Source organism: Peromyscus californicus, unplaced genomic scaffold, assembly GCF_007827085.1.
Source record: "Peromyscus californicus insignis strain IS unplaced genomic scaffold, ASM782708v3 Scaffold_10__1_contigs__length_136768540, whole genome shotgun sequence".
Classification (NCBI taxonomy): domain Eukaryota; kingdom Metazoa; phylum Chordata; class Mammalia; order Rodentia; family Cricetidae; genus Peromyscus; species Peromyscus californicus.
The window spans coordinates 39,695,505-39,716,597 of record NW_026294391.1 but is presented as its reverse complement, the minus strand read 5'-3'; positions in this window follow the sequence as shown (position 1 = coordinate 39,716,597).

The following is a 21,093-nucleotide window of genomic DNA, read 5'->3' as shown; positions in this document are numbered from 1 at the left end:
GTCAGAGTACGGGCTTTCTCTCACCCATTGCCAGTAATCTATTGTGGAGGTATCTTTGTGAAGACAGGAATTGCTCAACATCCCTAATCATCAGGGAAATGCAAATCAAAACGACTCTGAGATACCACCTTACACCTGTCAGAATGGTTAAGATCAAAAACACTGAAGACAGCTTATGCTGGAGAGGATGTGGAGCTAGGGGAACTCTCTTCCACTGCTGGTGGGAATGCAAGCTTGTACAACCACCACTCTTGGGCATATAACCAAGGAATTCTCAATCATACCATAAGGGCACTTGCTCAGCTATGTTCATATCAGCATTGTTTGTAATAGCCAGAACCTGGAAAAAACCTAGATGCCCTTCAGCTGAAGAATGGATAAATAAAATGTGGTACATATACACAATGGAATACTACTCAACAGAGAAAAACAATGACATCATGAGGTTTGCAAGCAAATGGATGGATCTAGAAAAAATCATCCTGAGTGAGGTAACCCAGACTCAGAAAGACAAACATGGTATGTACTCACTCATAGGAGGATACTAGATGTAAAACAAAGAGGACTAGACTGCTACTCACAACTCCAGGGAGGCTACCTAGAAAACAGGACCCTAAGAAAGACACAGGGATGACCCAATGACAGAGAAATGGATGAGATCTACATGAACAACCTGCACGTGAGTGGGGGTAATGAAGGGCAAGTTTCGAGGGAAAGAGAGCTTAGGGGAGCAGGAGATCCCAGCTGGATCAAGAACAGAGAGGGAGAACAAGAAATAAGAGACCATGAAAAATGAAGACCTCATGAGAATAGGAAGAAGCAAAGTGCTAGAGAGGTGCACAGAAATCCAAAAAGATACCTCCGCAAGCTCCGTTTTTAAAGGCAAAAAACTACAAGGTTATGTCATTTAGGGGTGCTAGTACAGGTACAATTCTGATTGGCTCAAGTTTTCGTGGCTTTTCAGAATTCCTGTGTTATCTTACTTTGTAGTTTTAACTGGTTGTTTGTCAAACTTTACAGATTATCTCCAGCACTGGGGCATTCTGTGGTTAATCAATTGTTACCAGATAGACCTTTGAATATCCTGACTTTGTACTTTGATCATCTCTGGCATTGGGGCAGTCTATGGTTAATCAGTTGCTACCAGATGGCTCTTCAAACATCCTGACTTTGTCCTGGGACCTATGTCAGCTGCTCTGAGAATTTTGAAACTCAAACCTGTTTCAAGCTGGGGTGAGGGGCTTGCTTGAAATGGGGGTGATTTGGTTCTTCAAGGATAATGTTCTGAGTCACTTAAGCAACTTTTAATATCTTTGATAAATATTTGTTAACTGGGAAAAGGGACCCTAAATTGAGAAATAGTTCTGATTGTCCTGTAGGCAGGTATTTGAGGTGTTTCCTTGATTAAGGATTGATCAGTGACACCTAATCCAGTATTAGTGGTACCAGACCTGGACAGGTGGTCCTGAGTTGTATAAAAAACAAACTGAATCCAGCTACATAAAATAATAGCATATGCTTTTGTGGATATAGTATTGATGCTTTGTTTGCTTTTATATTTTTCAGTTACTGAGAGTGATTTTTAAAACATTTGCAGGTTAATATTTTGGAATAACAGAATGTTTTATAACATAAATTTCTATTTTGAATTCTATTTGTTGTTAAAAAAAAGCTTTTCATTTCAATAATAGGTGATGGATGTTTCCATTTCATTTTTGAGGGCAAAAGTATTCAGATTTTTGAGAAGAAATTTTCTGATTCCATTCATAGTTACAATTGTGTATAGAGATATATTTGTGTGCACAAATACAAATCCATGTATTCACACACACACACACACACACACACACACACACACACACACACACACACACACATACATGTATAACATGTATATTACATGTTTATTTACATTCACCTCTTTTTCTACCCTTCCATTAATATTGCACATTACCTTTCTATATAATATACCTACAGTGATAACATTGGATCAGAGCTGTATAAGAAATTAAAATTTAAAATATCATTTGAGATAGTTTGAACAAAAATAATTTTGCTTTCCAAACTCTGTGTCTGGTGGTACTAATCATAAGAAATACAATCTTGGGCCGGAGGGATAGCTCAGCCATTACAAGCTAGGCTCACAACCAAAAATATAAGAAATATAATCTCAGTATTACTTCCACCATATTATACTGTCATTGTTTAGATATTTGTCGTATAGATACTGACCAGTAGAAGAGTGGGTTAGAGCTGCAACAATTTCCTGCTGATATCTGTTGTCAACTAGATTCTCAATTGAGTTTTGAAATGTACTAGTAGTTATTATCAGTTCATTCTTTACCTCTGTTTCTCCTCCTGGGTATTTTTATACTCAATCAATATTAGTAGAACTTCCTTTTATGTATCAGTCAGCTATTTTCAGTCAAAGTCATCTATCAATGTACTATATTTCAGTCTGGTAAAATAGATATTTGTGTCAAAAACAGCCTTTTTGTCTCACACACAAAAATTACAAATAGCGTTTGACTGCTCTATCCTCAGGCTATATAATAACTAGTTAAATAGAAATGTTTTCTGTCTCTCATAATAAATTACTATATCCAGACACGTTCACTTCTTTTTCAGTGTACTATATTACTAATATAAATTGATTTATAATAAATAAAAGGGATTTTATTTTAAAAGCTAAACATGTCGCAGATATTTGTTCTTTAAAGAGAACTTGTTTTCTATTTTTTTTTTCAAGCAAAAGGTGTTTACCACCATTCTTTGAAATGGTTCCATAATTTCTTTTATTTCTCTTTTTCCTACTCTTTTTATCCTACAAATTCAGGTCATCTATGATGACAAAATTATAATTCATCACTCCTGAAAGAACTAGAAACATAGTTAGATCTATGGTCCATTTCTGAATTAATCCTTAAAGGCAACAGTTTTAATTTTGTGGGGCCACTATTCAAATCCCACACTCAGTCAACTATTAAATTCCCTTGACTGCGCAGTGAGAAGGGCACAGATCCCTGGATGGAAATGCTCAGTTCCTACAAGTACACCTTTCCTTGTGGAAAGCCTTAAGCTGGTTAACCATAGAGAAGGAATTACACTTTAGCATCCTCAACTATGTCTTCTCATTAACTTTCTCCTTTCATTGTTCCCTGCTTTTGATTCTCCTCTTGAATTGTCCTTTAGTAAGTCAAATTAGACTTCTGAGGGGGGCCCACCTCTGAACCATTTTAAAGTCTCTTCCTATAAAAATCTAAAGATAATTGTTTTCCCCACACTGAGAAGAATCTCGAGTTCTTTATGCTTCAAAAGAGATCATAAATGAGACTCTGTGTACTTTCAAAGGCTAGACATGTAAAATCTTCCAAACTAATCAAAATATTCACTGTGGTAGATGACAATTTGAGAGCCTGCAAGACCAAGGCTGAAGGTATGTACCCTACCTACTATCTTCTATCAGGTTCAATGTATCTGTTTTTATTTTTTGGTTCTTTTTATTTATTGTTCTTTTATAAATATATCCAAATATCAGCAGCTTCTGCTCCCTCCACTCCTGCTTTCCCCACCTCCCTTCTTTCCAGATCCTCTGTTCTTCCATTTCTCTTCAGAAAATAGCAGGCCAGCCAGTGATGCAATCTAAACCTGGTGCAATAGAAGTAGACACAAACACTCATATCAATGCTGGACAAGGCAACCCAGTACGAGGAAAGGGGATCAAATAGTAGGCAAAAGAGTCAGAGACACCACAACTCCCAGTGTCCCACAAAAATCCCAACTAAACAACCACAGCATATATGTAGAAGATGTAGTACAGACCCATGCCAGCTCTGTGATCTGATTCAGTCTCCATGCTATTTCAGTCTCTCTGAGACCCTATGAGCCCTGTGCTGGGGATGTCTTTCTGTATGGTGTGAATGTGTGTTGCTCTGATTCGGTTGATAAATAAAATGCTGATTGGCCAGTAGCCAGGCAAGAAGTATATAGTATAGGCGGGATAAGCAGAGAGGAAAATACTGAGAAGTGGAAGGCTGAGTGAGGAGATCCTGCCAGCCCCCACCGCCATGAGAAGCAAGATGTAAAGTACTAGTGAGTCACAAGCCACGTGGCAACTTATAGATTTATAGAAATGGGTTAATTTAATATATAAGATCTAAATAGCAAGAAGCCTGCCATGGCCATATAGTTTATAATTAATATAAGTCTCTGTGTGTTTTCTTGGGTCTGTGTGGCTATAGGAGCTGGGTGAATACAGGAAAACTCCAACTACAAATGATGCCCAATGGCTTGAGTTTCCACCAAAAACCTGAGAATATTTAATAAGCAATTCTAAATGGAGCCAAAAACAGGTTCCTGCTTCATGTCGCATGCAGGCAGCGGGATATCGCCACATGCAGGCTTGAGCTATTTTATGGCAGGTTTGTGGTGTGCAGGATTGACCTGCATCATGGCTGTGGACTCCTGACAAGGTACACAGAGGTGTCTCCAAGCTATGTACTATGCTGCATGGTGGATTTAGCTTTTGCTAGTTAAAAAAAAAAAAGTTTATGAGCTACACACTGCTTTAATGGCGGCATAGGCCCACTGCTTCTGAGAATTGATGGTACACATGGCCCAGAATTGGAGATGAATTACCTCTGCCATGTTGAAAAGATGAAATGGGTGGAGTCAGCAGTCAGAGCTGTGGCTTCAATCTTAGCCATGCAGTTTAGTAGTTTAAAATCTCTCCTGGTCAGAAAAGGATTATAGATTCACAATAAGGCAGATTCAGCTGGAAGAAGACTTTAAACAGTTTACAATGTGTGTGAAAATGTAGAGAGGCTTGAAAGAAAGAGGAAAAGGAAGATAGACAGTTAAATAAAGAAATAGTTTAAAAATAGTCTTTAAAGAGATATTAAAGGTAATATAAAAAATAAGTCACATAAAATGGATATCACATAGAGAATCTGGATTGTGTTGTCTTTGGGATTTTTAACTGCAGAAAGACATTTGATTGTAAAGGCTGCTCAGTTAAACCAATATGTATTTTAAAGGTACCTTGACTTCAAAATTTGGATCTAAGGATATGCTGCTTTGGAAAGGAGGTTCTGCTTTTGTTTCCACAGGCAGCAAGAGGCTATGGATTTGTTCCAGATTAAGATACAACAGGTTTGACCAGCCAAGACCCCCTGAAAGGTCTCCGATGACACCATGACCCAGATCATCCAACATCCAAAATCAACTTCAAGGCAACTGGCTCAGAGAATACAGCCTCACAGACTACTCCAGTCAGGACTTGACCATAATCCTAAAATTTTCTCAGGATCCCCATAAGATTGCCAGCACCCACTATCAGCAGGAAGTATCCTAGAAAACTATGCACACATCCCCCAAAACAGTATTATGGATGTTTGTCTTTCTTTAGGTTGTTGGTTACAAATTGATATTGGTCACAGTCAATCTCTTTCTAAAAGAAGATAGGAGGATATGATATAGAAATATAGGATATACATATGATAGGATGAAAGGGTAGATTATTGAATCTACTTTTAAAGAGCAATAACTTGTTTGAAATGTTTTATATTGCTATGGATTTTAGTTTATTGCTACAAGTTTAAAGTTAATTTTGTTATACTCTATGTATATTTCTACTCTTGTTTAAAGTATTTTGTTTGTGCAACTCATTTGAAATTGTAGTGTATAGCTAAAAAATACAGATTAATAATTAGTCATCTATGATAATCAAACTTGTAGTCATGTTAAGTTTTCTAGGTATACATAGATATAATTCAATTAGGTAGGTAATCTTCAAACACTTCAAAGACCTACAGAATATGGCATTTAAAATGTTATAAAAATTTAGACTTTCTGGACAGTGAGACATATCTGCTCCTGGCAGCACTGATTTACTTCAGAGAAGAGTATGGGCATCGAAGACACTCTATATGGAGTTTATCTTCTTCTTGACAAAAATAGCCATGTGGGCAAGAAACTGTTCTGGCCTGGACTGCTTGATCGACTGGACATGCAGGACCCATAGAATGGTGAGCAGGGAACTTTGCTTGGCAAAATGGTCCTTCAGGTTCCTGCTTTGCAGAGCAAACTGCCAGACATTCTACAGGAAACAGAGAGAAGTGACTGAGAGACTCTAGGCCTGTGGGTTGAAGACAGATGCCCCAACTCTACAAAGGGACTTTGGATGACTATCCAGTCTGCCAGCTGTCTCTGTCTATTCTCTCAAGACTCCCGAAAGTTGCTTGCGTCTTTTTCTCATTTCTCAGGTAATATTATATCTTTCTGGGGTCTTTGATCTAATTGAAGACTAGATAGTTATAATTTCCTTAGTTATGATAAAAGATATGTTAGTTATGAAACCTTATACTCACAAATATGGGATACATAGGATATCTTCTTTAGATATTATAAATAGACTAGATATTGTAACGGTAATTCTTGCTTGATAATTGTTTTGTTATCTGTAATTTTACTATGTTAAAGTTAAAAACCTTCCTTTTGAAAAAAAAAGACAAGGAGAATTGCTGTGGATATCACTCTGTATTCTGTGAATTTGTTGCTCTGATTGGTTAATAAATAAAGTGCCGATTGGCCAGTAGCCAGGCAGGAAGTATAGTATAGGTGGGACAAACAGAGAGGAGAATTCTGGGAAGTGGAAGGCTGAGTCAGGAGATGCTGCCAGCTGCCTCCATGAGAAGCAAGATGTAAAAGTCCTTTAAAGCCACAAGCCACATGGAAACTTATAGATTAATAGAAATAGGTTAATTTAAGATATAAGAACTAGATAACAAGAATCCTGCCACAACCATACCGTTTATAATTAATATAAGCCTCTGTGTGTTTACTTGGGTCCAAGCAGCTGCAGGACTGGTGGGTGATATAGATTTGTCCTGACCACAGGCCAGGTGGGACACAGGAAATCTTCAACTGCAGCCCTGCTTAGTTGATTCTGTGGGACATGTTATCCTGGTGTCCTCAATGCCTCTGGTTCCTATCCTTCTCCTCCCTCCTCTGTAGGGTTCCTCAAGCTCCACCTAATGTTTGCATGTGGTTCTATGTGTATGCTCCCATCAGCTGCTTGAGAAAGCCTCACTGATGATGATTGGGCTGGGCACTATCTATGAGTAGAGAAGAATATGGTTAGTAATAATTTCTTTTCTGATGTTTTTGTTAGTTTGCTTTTATTTATTCATTTATTTATTTGGTTGTTTGGTTGTACCCTAGGTCTCTGAGTCATCCCGCTTCCAATTCCAGGCCATCCAGGCAGTGTTGGGCATGGACTCCCTCCCCTGCCTTGGGTCTCTAGTTAGAACTGTTATTTGTTAGCCACTCCTATAAGCTCTGAGCCATCATTGCCCCAGCACATCTTGCAGGCAAGACAGTTGTGGGCCTAAGGTTTTTGTGGCTGTGTTGGTGTCCTACTACCACCACTGAAAGTCTTATTTAGTTACAGAAGATGGACAGTTTAGACTCCTTATCCTCCATTACTAGGAGTCTTCATTAGGGCCACTCTTCTAGGTTCTAAGAAGATTTCACTGTGCTAGATTTCCACAACACCCCCTTTCTTAGTTTGGGTTTCTATTGCTGTGAATAGACACCATGGCCATGGCAAACTCTTATAAAGGAAAACATTTAATTGGGGATGGCTTACGGTTTCAGAGGTTCAGTCCACTATCACTTTCTAGGACATGATGGTATGCAAGCAGACATGGTGCTCATTGTGCTGGAAAAGGGTCTGAGAGTTTTACATCTGGATCTGCAGGCAGCAGTAGAGACCATGTACTGGGCATATCTTGAGTTATTATGAGACCTCAACGCCAACCCCCACAGTGACAAATTTCCTCCCACAAGGCCACATCTCCTAATAGTGATATTCCTTATGAGCCAAGCATTCGGAATTATAAGTCTGTGAGCATACCTATTCAAACCACCCCATGCTTACCTTGTTTATGTTTTGTTCTGTTAGTGCTAAAGTCTCCTGTACTGCTAATCATTGTGGAGCCAAGAATGACCTTGAACCTCTGATCCTCCTTTCTTAACAGGTCAACAACTGTATTCCACCATTTCCCAATTTAAAAAGTGTTTTCTAGAAAAAAAAATGGTTCACAAGAGCTTGCTTATAGTATCTTGGTGTGTGTGTGTGTGTGGGTGTGTGTGTGTGTGTGTGTGTGTGTGTGTGTGTGTGTGTGTGTGTGTGTAGTATGAATATGGAGTGATCAACTTCAAGATTTTTCTTATTCTAAGTTTGGAAACAAACAAAGCTTGAAACAAAGCTATGGAAAATTTAACTTAAATGTCACATTAATTTTTTCTGCTCATGTACAGAATATAGTTTGTTTTTCAAGTTTTGGAGATTATAGATCAGCACAAAAATCTCAAATTATCAACACCATGCTTTGCATTCATTGGAGAAGTATTTCCAGGTTAAGTGGTAAATTATATGGATGGTTTCTGAAAGACCTTCACTATAAGCTTTACGATAAAACATGTGGTTTACAAGTTTGTACCATCTTTCTTCTGTTTTCTCTTCTCCAGAATAACCAAGTAAAGCTCACATTACTCATGGGGGTCCAATTTGTGCCAAGGCTCTGAAGTTATTCTTTATGTCGTAACTGGCATCTGGGTTGAACAAAGCCAGACACGTCACATAACTTCCTGCCCCAGTACCTTCTGCTCCAATAAACATGATAAGGAGACTCAAGTTTGTATACTTCTTGACCTGAAAAGTTATCAGACAGAGTATGTTTGTAGCAGAGGTCTATTCCCAGAGACACATGAGAACACACCAAGGACAACAGAATCAGCACCTTCTACAACCAGTCTGACTGGATAATGAACACCACACAGCCAGAAAATAATTCTTAATGTATTTTTCTTTCTTCATAGGTACATCACAAAACACACATTATTTTTTTTAAATTATGAGTAAGATACCCAATTATATTACTTTTAAATTTTGCATTATATTTTTTTCAAAAAACTGAGTTTATTTTTTATTCACTCCACAAAAAACACTAGAGAAACTCTGAGTCTAAGAACATGATTTGTATAAGCAGTGTGTCACAGTTAGAATTGCTATTGCTTTGAGGAAATGATTTATTTCCCCTTATAGTTTGTAGTCAATCATCCAGGGAAGTCAAGGCAAGCACTCAAGGCAAAAACTGGTGCAGAAGCTATGAAGGGGTGCTGCTTGCTGGATTGCTCCTCGTAGCTTGATCACCCTGGTTACTTACAGCACCTAGAATAACCAGCTGAGGCAAGGCACTGCACACCATGGGCTTTGTAGCATGAATCTTAAAGAGTCTTATTAATAAAATCAAACCTGAGCCAGGTATTGGGGTAAATGCTGGAAGATCAGAGAAGCAGAACAAGCCACAGCTACCTCACCTTGCCAATTCCTCAGCTGATACTATTTCCTCAGACTGGAAACCTCTGAGTCCTCATCCAGAATGAATCTCAGCTGAACTGTTGCTCAAAAGCCTAAAACCTTAACCAGGTCAAAAGCTTCTAGATCCTGGTCTTCATGACTTATATATCTTTCTGTCTTCTACCATCACTCCCTGGGATTAAAGGCTCACTTTCTGGGATTAAAGGCATAAGTCACCATGCTTGGCTGTATCCTTGAACACACAGAGATCCAGGTAGATCTCTGCCTCTGTAATGCTAGGATTAAAGGTGTGTGCTACCACTGCCTAACCTCTATGTTTAATATTGTGGCTGTTCTGTCTCTGACCCCAGATAAGTTTATTAGAGTGCACAATATTTCGGGGAACACAATATCACCATAGGGTTCTGTCTTCCCAAATCAATCATCAATCAAGAAAATGCACCACAGGCTTGCCCACTGGTTTATCTGGTGTGGAAATTTTCTCAACTAATGTTCCCTCTTCTAAAATGATTCAAGCTTGCATGGAGTTGACGTAAAACTGACCAATATACATTATGAAGGTTTTGTTAATATATAACCTTGGGTAAAACCATTTAAAGCCACTAAGTTATTTGAAGGAAAAATGTGTAGTATACTCAAGGATATATTTATGGTTTAGTTTTGTTCTTAGTAATTTGTATCTCAGTAATATATGTGCAAATAAAATTTACAAAGGCTTTCCAGTATGTTACTTCTTTTCTATTTCTCCTTTACTGAAAATAATCTTTTCATGCAATATATTCTGATTATGATTTTCCATCCTCCAACTCTTCCAAGATTCTTCCCACTTCCCTCCCATTCAAATCCACACCCTTTCTGTCTCTAATTAGAAAATAAATATTTAAATAACAAAAAATGAAACAAAATAAGATAAAATAAAAACAAGTGAATTGGAAAAGAAAATATGATAAAACAAACCAGCATAAGAAAAAGTGTTAAAGAAAAAGCTCAAGAAAAATATGTAGATACATGCACACAGTTACATGTTAGCACATACAAGAATGCCATAAAAACATGAAATGGGAAGCCATAATATAGAAGTAGAGAAGCAATGAACCTATAAAGTAAAAAATAAATAAATTCAATAAAAATGTAAATATAAAAAATAAATTAAAAATAAATAAAAGCCCTGACATTATGAGACAAAGAACCTTCAAGTATGCCATTGAGATCATTTTGTGATGGCCATCTGGGCATGGGACCTGTCCTTAAGTGTGGTTTGAAACTCCAGTGAGACTCTGTTGAAGAAAACAAATTTTTCATTTGCAAGTGGTTATTAACTAAAAGTAGCTTCTGAGTTAGGGATGGAGGCTTGTTTCCACCTTCCTCAGCTCTGGGAAATCATCTGGTTTAGACCCCTGTGGGCCCAGTGCATGCTACCAAAGGCTGTGTGAGTTCACTTGTACATGAGTCCTGCTGTATATAGAAGGCCTTGTTTTCTCGGTGTTCTCCATACCCTGTGGTTCTTACAAACTTTACACCTTCTCTTCTGCAAGGTTCCTTGAATCCTGAAGGAAGGTATTTTATAGAATCATCCTATTTGGGACTAAGTGTTCCAAATTTTCTCACTCTGGACATGGGTCTCTGCATTTGTTCTCATCTAATGCAAGAGGAATTTTCTCTCACAATGACTTCTCAAGGCACTGATAACTGATTTAAGTACAGAAGAACATTGTTTAGAGTCACTTTATTTATATATTCCTTTATCAAAACAGTCATATTTGATTTTCCATTAGGTCCCTCATCTATCTAGTTTCAGGTTTTTGGTCAAGGATGTGTTTCACCTTACGTAGTATACATCTTAAGTCCAAATGGATACTGGTTACTTCTATAGGCTTTGTGTCATTATTGTACTAGCACATGTTCTTGGCAGGTGACAATTATAAATGGAAAGCTTTGTAGCTGAGTTGATGTTTACCCTTCTCCTTTAGCAGCATGATTGTGCAGAGCAAACAATAGCCTTGGTTGTTTGTGGGTTCCCAATGGAAAACTCTAGCTACAAATGGCGCCCAACGAGTTGGAAAGAGTTTCCACCTAAAACCTGAGAAAAGATTCTAAAACGGAGCTAAAAACAGCTTCCTAATTGCCGCTCTCAAATGAGCGGCAGCTGCCGGTTTGAGCTACTGGTGGGTTCCTAGCATGCGCACTCGACCCTCCATATGGCGGGAATGAGGCCTCTAGAAGTGGCACATTAAGCTGCACGGTGGATTTAGACTTTGCTAGTACAAAACAAAAAAAGAGGTTTTTGGGCTACACGCTGCATGGATAAAAGCATAGACTCACGATAGTTCCCAGAGCTGGCAGTAAATGTACCACCACCATGTTGGGAAGCTGAGGTGGGCAGAGCCAGCAGCCATAGTGCTGTTTCAGTCTTACAAATGCTGCAGTTTAAAGCAATATATTCACAATAAGACAGATTCAGATGTAATAGTTTACAATGTGTGTAAAATACACATAGGCTTGAAAGAGACAAAAAGGATGATATATACAGTTATATAAACAAATACATAGTTTTAAAATATAAAGTCTTTAAAGAGAGAGTAAAAATTAATATAAAAAATAAGCCACATAAAGATGAATATTACACAGAGAATCTGGATTGTGTTGTCTTTGGGATTTTTAACTGCAGAAAAACATTTGATCGTAAAAGATGTTGAGTTAAACCAATATGTACATTTTAAAGATACCTTGACTTCAAAATTTGGATGTAAGGATGTGTTGCTTTGGAAAGGAGACTCTTCTATTGTTCCCACAGAAAGCCAGAGGCTATGGATTTGTTCCAGATTAAGATACATCAGGTTTGACCAGCCAAGACCCCCTGAAAGGTCTCTGATGACACCATGGCCCAGATGATCCAACATCCAGAATGGTTTGAAGGCAACTGGCTCAGACAATACAGCCTCATGGACTATTCCATAATCCTAAAATTTTCTTTGTGTCCCCATAAGATACAGCACCCCCCTCCAGCAGGAAGTAGTAAGAGAAGCTACACCCAAATTCCCAAATTATATGTAATTTTATTTTGTTAAGGTTAAAACCTTCCTTTTTGAAAAAAAAAAAGAAAAGGGGAAGTGCTGTGGGATATTCTGTATGGCAAATGTGTTTCTCTGATTGATTGGTAAATAAAACACTGATTGGCCAGTAGTCAGGCAGGAGGAAGTATAGGCGGGACAAGGAGGAGAATAAAGTTGGGAAGTGGAAGGCTGAGTCAGAGAGACACTGCCAGCTGCCACAATGAGAAATAGCATGTGAAGATGGCAGTGAGCCACGAGCCACGTGGCAAGGTATAGATTTATAGAAATGGATTAATTTAATCTGTAAGAACAGTTAGCAAGAAGCCTGCCATGGCCATACAGTTTGTAAGCAATATAAGTCTCTGTGTTTACTTAGTTGGGTCTGAGTGGCTGTGGGACTGGCAGGTGAGAGAGATTTGTCCTGACTGTGGGCCAGTCAGGAAAACTCTAGCTACAGACCCCAGATAAGTTTATTAGGGTACACAATATTTTGGAGAACATAATACCACCACACTTGGTAAAATCTCTTCCATTCTGTAACCTGCCACTTTATCCAAATAATTGTATCCTTTCCCATAGAGAAGCTTTTCTATTTCATGACATCCCATTTATTAATAGTTGATCTTAGTGCCGATGCTAATGGTGTTCTGTTCAGAAAGTTGTCTCCTGTGCCAATGCATTTAATACTTTCCCTTATTAAGGACTTTTTTTAGACAGGGTTTTTCTGTGTAGCCCTTACTGTCTGGGAAATCACTCTGTAGACCAGGCTGGCCTCAAACTCAGAGATCTGACTATCTCTCTGCCTCCAGAGTGCTGGGATAAAAGTCATGTGCCACCACTTCCAGGCTTTCTCTTCTAACAAATTCCATGCATCTGGGATGAAAGTCATGTGCCACCACCACCAAGCTACTTATTCTTCTAACAGGTTCCATTCATCTGGGTTTATGTTGAGGTCTTGACCATTTGGAGTTGAGTTTTGTGGAAAATGATGAGTATTGATTGATTTGTTTTATTCTCAGTGCAGCCATCCAGTTTGGCAAGCACCATTTGTTGAAGACGTTCTTTTTTGAGTGTGTATTTTTAGCATCTTTATCAAAAATCACATGTCCGTTGACATGTGGACTTATATCTGCATCTTTAATTTGATTCAACTGATCAGGGTATCTGTTTTATACAAATATCATGTTATACCCATTACTATAGTTTTGTAGTACAGTTTAAGATTGGGTATCGGATAACTCGCCTAGTTATTTTATTATTTGGGAGTGTTTTTAGCTATCATTGAATTTTTGTGTTCCTATATGAAGCTGAGGATTGGTATTCCAAGTTTTGTGAAGAATTGTGTGGCATTTTGATGGAGATTGCACTGAATCTATATATTGCTTTTGATAGGATGGCCATTTTTTCTGTATTTATCCTGCTGATCCATGCAAATGGGAGACATTTTCATCTTCTGATATTTTCTTCAATTTATTTCTTCAATGTTTCAAAGTTTTTATTATGAATGTCTTTTCTTTGCTTGGTTATGGTTACTCCAAGGTATTATGTAATATTTGAGGCTATTATGAAAGGGTATTTGTTTCCTTGATTTCTTTTCCAGACTGTCATTAATATATAGGATGTCTACTGATTTTTGGTTATTAATTTTGAGTCCTGCTACTTTGCTGAAAGTGTTTATTGGTTGTCATAGATTCCTGGTGAAATGTTTATGCTCACTTATATATACAATCATTCCTCTGCAATTAAAGATACTTTGACTTTTTCCTTTCCTGTTTTTATTCACTTGATCTACTTTAGTAGCTTTATTGTTCTAGCAAGAAGAAGTGAAACACTCAGTAAATTATGTGGCTAAGGCCCAGAAAGACAAGCTCTGTAATGTTCTTTTCCATGTGGCTTCTAGCTTCAAACTTTTTGTTTTCTATATTAACTTGGAGTACAAGAGGAAAATAGACAAGCAGAAAGAGAAATTTAAGGCATTCATGTAATGGGAGGACAAATAGTAGAACACAGATAAAATGAAAATGGTGTGACTTTACACTGGTGGCAGAAAGGGGTAAGTGGGGAGTATATGGGGAAATCAAGAGATAAAAGAGAGAAAAACAATTTAAATAGACCAATAACCCCTAAGGAAATAGAAACAGTTATTAAAAGTCTCCAAACCAACATGAAGTCCAAGACTAGATGGTTTCAGTGCATAATTCTACCACATTTTCAAAGAAGAGCTAATACAAATACTCGTCAAATTCTTCCACTTAATAGAAACAGAAGGAACATTACCAAATTCCTTTTATGAGGCTACAGTTACTCTGATACCCAAACCACACAAAGATGCAACAAAGAAAGAGAACTACAGACCACCAATCTTCCTCATGAACACTGATGCAAAAATACTCAATAAAATATTGGCAAACCAAATCCAAGAACACATCAAAAGTTATCCACCATGACTAAGTAGGCTTCATTCCAGAGATGTAAGGATGGTTCAATACACAAAAATCTTCAATGTAATACACCATAAGAACAAATTGGAAGAAAAAAAACACATGATCATCTCATTCAATGCTGAAAAAGCCTTTGACAAAATCCAACACCCCTTCATGATAAAGGTCTTGGAGAGAACAGAAATACAGGGAACATACCTAAACATAATAAAGGCAATTTACAGCAAGCTGACAGCCATTATCAAATTAAATGGAGAGAAAATCAAAGCGATTGCACTAAAATCTGGAACAAGACAAGGCTGTCCACTCTCCCCATATTTACTCCATATAGTTCTAGCTAGAGCAACAAGACAACAAAAGGAGATCAAGGGAACACAAACTGGAAAGGAAGAAGTCAAACTTTCACTATTTGCAGATGATATGATAGCATACACAAGTGACCCCAAAAATTCTACCAAGAAACTCCTACAGCTGATAAACACCTTCAGTAATGTGACAGGATACAAGATTAACTCAAACAAATCAGTAGCTTGTCTATATACAAATGATAAATGGGCTGAGAAAGAAATCAGAGAAACATCACCCTTTACAATAGCCACAAATAATATAAAATACCTTGGGGTAATTCTAACTAAGCAAGTGAAAGAACTGTATGACAAGAACTTTAAGTCTCTGAAGAAAGAAATTGAAAAGGATATCAGAAAATGGAAAAATCTCTCATGTTCTTGGATAGATAGGATTAACATGGTAAAAAAAAATGGCAGTCTTACAAAAAGCAATCTACAGATTCAATACAATCCCCATCAAAATCCCAACACAATTCTTTACAGGCCTTGAAAGGAAATATTCAACTTGACATGGAAAAACAAAATACCCAGGATAGCTAAAAGAATCCTGCATAATAAAGCCACCTCTGGAGGCATCACCATCCCTGACTTCAAGCTCTACTATAGAGCTACAGTAGTAAAAACAGCTTGGTATTGGCATAAACACCAACATGTGGACGAATGGAATCGAACTGAAGACTCTCACATTAATCTGCACACCTATGAGCACTTGATTTTTGACAAAGAAACCAAAGTTGTACAATGGGAAAAAAGCATCTTCAACACATTGTACTAGCATAACTGGATGTCAACATGTAGAAGATTGCACATAGACCCATATTTATCACAATGCAGAAAACTCAAGTCCAAGTGGATCAAAGATCTCACATAAAACCAGTGACATTGAATCTGATAGAAGAGAAAGCAGGAAGTAGTCTTGAATGCATTGGCACAGGAGACCACTTCCTAAATATAATAGCAGTAGCACAGACACTGAGAGCAACAATTAATAAATGGGACCTTCTGAAATTGAGAAGCTTCTGTAAGGCAAAAGACACAGTATTTAAATAGGACAAAACAACAGTATACAGAATGGGAAAAGATCTTCATCAACCCCACAGAGGGCTGATTTCCAAAATATATAAAAAATTTAAGAAACTAGACATCAAAATACCGAACAATCCAATTAAAAAATGGGCTACAGATCTAAACAGAGAATTCTCAACAGAAGAATCTCAAATGACTGAAAGACATATAAGGAATTGCTCAACATCCTTAGTCATCAGAGAAATGCAAATCAAAATGACTCAGAGATACCATCTTACATCTGTCAAAATGGCTAAGATCAAAAACACTGATAACAGCTTATTTTGGAGAGAATGTGGAGCAAGGGGAACATTTCTCCATTGTTGGTAGGAGTGCAAACTTACACAGCCATTTTGGAAATCAGTACAGTGGTTTCTCAGAAAACTTGGAATCAATCTTCCTCAAGACCCAGCTATACTACTCTTGGACATATAAGCAAGGAATGTTCAATCATACCACAAGGAAACATACTCAACTATGTTCATAGCAGCATTATTCATAATATCCAGATCCTGAAAACAACGTGGATGTCCCTCAACCAAAGAATGAAAAATAAATGTGGTATATATACACAATGGAGTACTACTCAGCAGGGAAAAACAATGACATCATGAAATTTGCAGGCAAATGGATGAAACTAGAAAATATCATCCTGAGTGAGGTAAACCAGACTCAGAATGATAAATATGATATGTACTCATTCATAAGTGGATACTAGATGTAAAGCAAAGGATAACCAGACTACAACCTACAGCTTTAGAAAAGCTAGCTAACAAGGAGGTCCCAAAGAGGGTCGAATGGATCTCTCTGGGAAGGGGAAATAGATGAGATTCCCATGAGTAAACTGGGGATGAGGGGTGGTCTATGGAGGGTTGTGGCTGGGGGCTGAGAACAGGGAATGTGATGGTCGAGCTGGAACAGATGATGGAGTGGGAGAACAATGAAAGACATACCATGATAGAGGGAGACATCATGGGGATAGGAAGAAACCTGGCGCTAGGCAAGTTCCCAGGAATCCACAAGGATGACCCCAGCTTAGACTGCCAGCAATAGTGGAGGGGGTTTCTGAACTTACTTAGCCCAGTAATCAGATCAGTGAATACCCTGTCATCATAGAGCCTTTCTCCAGTAACTGATGGAAGCAGATGCAGAAATCCACAGCCAAGCACCAAGCCGAGCTCCAGGAGTCCACTCGAAGATAGAGAAGAGGGATTCTATGAGCAAGGGGCATCAAGACCATTATGGGGAAACCTACAGAGACAAACAAACCAAGCTAGTGTGAACTCATGCAATTTAGACCAACAGCTGTGGAGCCTGCATGTGACTGGACTAGGCCCTCCGCTTAAGTTAGACAGTTGTATAGCAAGATCTGCTTAAGGGGCTCCCTGGCAGTAGGATCAGAATCCATCCCTGGTACATGAGCAGGTCTTTTGGAGCCCACTTCTGTGATGGGACACCTCTCACAGCCTTGAGGCAGGGGGAGGGGTTTGGACCTGCCTCTACTAAATGTACCTCTCCGTGGAAGGCCTTACCTTCTTGTAGGAGGGAATAGGGGGTGGGTTGGGAGGGGGAGACTCAAGGGGCAGCAGTAGGGAAGAGGGGGATCTTTAGTATGTAAAATGAATAAAATTTTTATTAATAAAAAAGAGAGAGAGATAAAAGGGAGGGGGGATTACCCCCAAAGAATGGGTATATGAAAAAACACACGGAAACCTATCTCACAAGCCAACTTTAAAAATAAGTGGAAGGCTAATAAAACAAATGTGGAAATAAAGAAGGGTGGAGAGCACTGAGGATTAAATTATTAATCAGAGATGGCAGGAAGGAAATTTAAAGAGGAAGGTAGTAGGTGAGTTAACCAAAACTAAGGATGTATGAAGAAACCTTATAGAAACCTGCTAGTTAATAACATAATTTCAAAGTACAATTAAAAAATAAAGAGTTTGGGGGCTGAAGAGATGGCTCATTCATTAAGAACACTGACTATTCTTCCAAAAGATCTGGTTTCCATTTCCATAACCCACATGGCTGCTATGGATTATGCTCAAGAGAACCAGTAAGCCACAGACCACGTAGCAATAAATTGATTATTCGAAATGTATTACTTTAAATGTAAGAGCTAGTTTGTAATAAGCCGGAGCCATCAGCCAAGCATTTATAATTAATATAAACCTTTGAGTGATTATTTGGAAGTGGCTGTGGAACAGGTGGGACAGAGTAACTCCATTTATACATGGCAACACAGTTACTCCAGGTCCAGAGGATTCAATACCTCTTCTGTCCTCCACAGGCTCATGTATACAAATATGCATACACCAGGAACACACACATACACATAAAATTAAATGAACAAAAAAATGTAAAATGAACTATTCCCTTAAAATTTGTTAAGGAAAGAAATAAAATTTTCTCTTATATTTTATTTATAATGCCCCTTATTAAACCCAATCCTTTCAACGCCTCTTAATTCATTCTCTTTCTTTTTCTCTCTTGGTCCTCCTATTTGCATTTTACCTCCTTTTTAAAAACATTAAAACCTTGCTTTCCTCTAGCTAACCTGTCATTGGCAATTTGGTAGCTACTGATAGAGGAGGAGGTGATTTTCTCTAAGAATGTAGACCCTGATAAGTCTATCAGGCTCTGGTGAAGAGTTACAAATCTAAGAATAACTTATGGACAGCACAAACTGGACTTACTAGGTTCAAAGAAAACAAAAGAGGACACAACATTGAGCAGATACAGAAGAGGGGGTGGATTAAAATAAATTGTATGAAATTCTGAAAGAACTGTACTGTTTTACTTTTTTAAAAAAAACATGCTTTCCAATTTAACATTTACTTTGTTCTCTCTTTGCTTTCAGTTCAGCCTAGTAGTGAAAAGTGTACACTTTGAAAACTTGTTTTCAGATCTTGATGATAATTGTAGCCCAAATTTATTATCAGTTGGATTTCAGCATCATCCTTTTTCTTTCTCCAGCATTTGGGAACCCCAACTACAAAATTTTGCATTCTGTTTCCAGTATATGTTTCTGCCACTGGGTGGTGCTCATAGTACATGTTAGATGTACTGTTTGTGTGCCTTACTAACACCCGAAGACTACCTGGTAACCATATGATATTTATGTGCATTTATTTGTTTGTTTCATTTTGTTTTGTTTTTCTAAAGTGACTGATGAGGATGTGGAACTGTTTATTTGCATCACATCATATCTGCTTTTAATGTTAGCTATGATGCTTGAGAAGCAGTTCATTCTGTGATTTTGAAGAGACATGGCTCTCACATTCCACAAGCTATACAGATACAGCTAGAGTGATAGTTGTATTTGATCATTAATCTAGGGACAGGCTGCTAACAATCAACAGATTTGAAAAGCTCAAGTGTACTGGAGGAGTCATCAATGTAGCCTGGAGAGCATTTCTGTGTTTCATGTTTAAATTTCAGAATTTTAAATAATTAAAAGTTAGGGGTAGAATCTTCGAAAACATTTTTGTGAATGGTATAGCCTATGCAGCTATGATCACATAATGGTTGGGGTACCTATCATAAGCCTCCATAAGAGTGAGCCTTTCAAGAGTCAATCACAGATAGGGCCAGGCCCAGGATCCTACCTCTCCATGAAGAATCACTAATTGTTATTGAATTATGGGGAGATACACTCATCATCTTCATAATGTACCTCCTGAGGAGCCCTCCATGCTCCAGTGGATAATTCCAAACTCATAGCCATACAAACAACCCTGGTTAGACTCAGTGGACCTCAAACAAACAGGAATGAGTATGGGGAAAGGATTTGTAGAAAGGATGGGTTGTAGTAGAGGTAGAAGTAGTATGAAAGCAATTGGGATGTTGCAACAATCAGAGTGTACGATATACAAGTATGAAATGTTAAAGAATAAACTTAGTTTAAGTTATTTAAAAAACACAGATCAATGAGGGTTTGTTAAATAGCTCACTGAGTGATCGTTTTCACAGCATGTGTGAGGTCCTTGATTTTTTTCAGGCATCATTAGCAGTGAAAGGATGAAGGAAAAAGAAGCAATAAAAAGAGTGAAGATTTGATATTGTCTTCCTTTTAAAATTAAAAATCTTAATATTGACAATTCTGAAGCAATGCTACTGTGCAATATATGGAAAGAATCAGAAACTAGATGAATACAAAATACAATATCATTTTCTACCTGGAAGATATGCCTAAGGTATCTCAGTAGTTTCTAGTCTGAAAAGTTTGAATTCAATATCTGAAATTCATGTTATTGTATCTCTTCCTTCCTTAACTAATATATATTCATTTTTATTGAATCTTTTGCATTAGTCAATTACTAAACCTGGTATTAGAGATATAAAATCAAGATGTAAGAATATTACTATTTCATTTTTAAATTTAAATTAGCTTTAGAAATCATAACTTGAGTCAAACAGGTCCTGATTACTCATAAATATATTGAAATCTCATTGTGCCACTGAACAATAATAAAATTCTTTAGCAGTAGAAACTTAATATTCCATTAATATTAATCAGTGCTTAAATTTTATCTATATAAAGTTTGATTGCCATTTTTCTTTTATATTTTAATTAGCATACAACATTATTCATTTCAGTATGGCATTTTATACATATTTACAGTTTTAATTCCAAAGTAGTTGCACTTTGTTTGAAAAAGAATAAACCATTCTTTAAACAGTATTACAATTGTCTTACTTTTAAATTTCCCTGAGTTTTGTTCTGAAATTTCAAAACAGAACCTCAGGAAAAAGTAGGGCGTAGAATTTATGTTTACAGAGCAAATTTTAATAGTGTATTT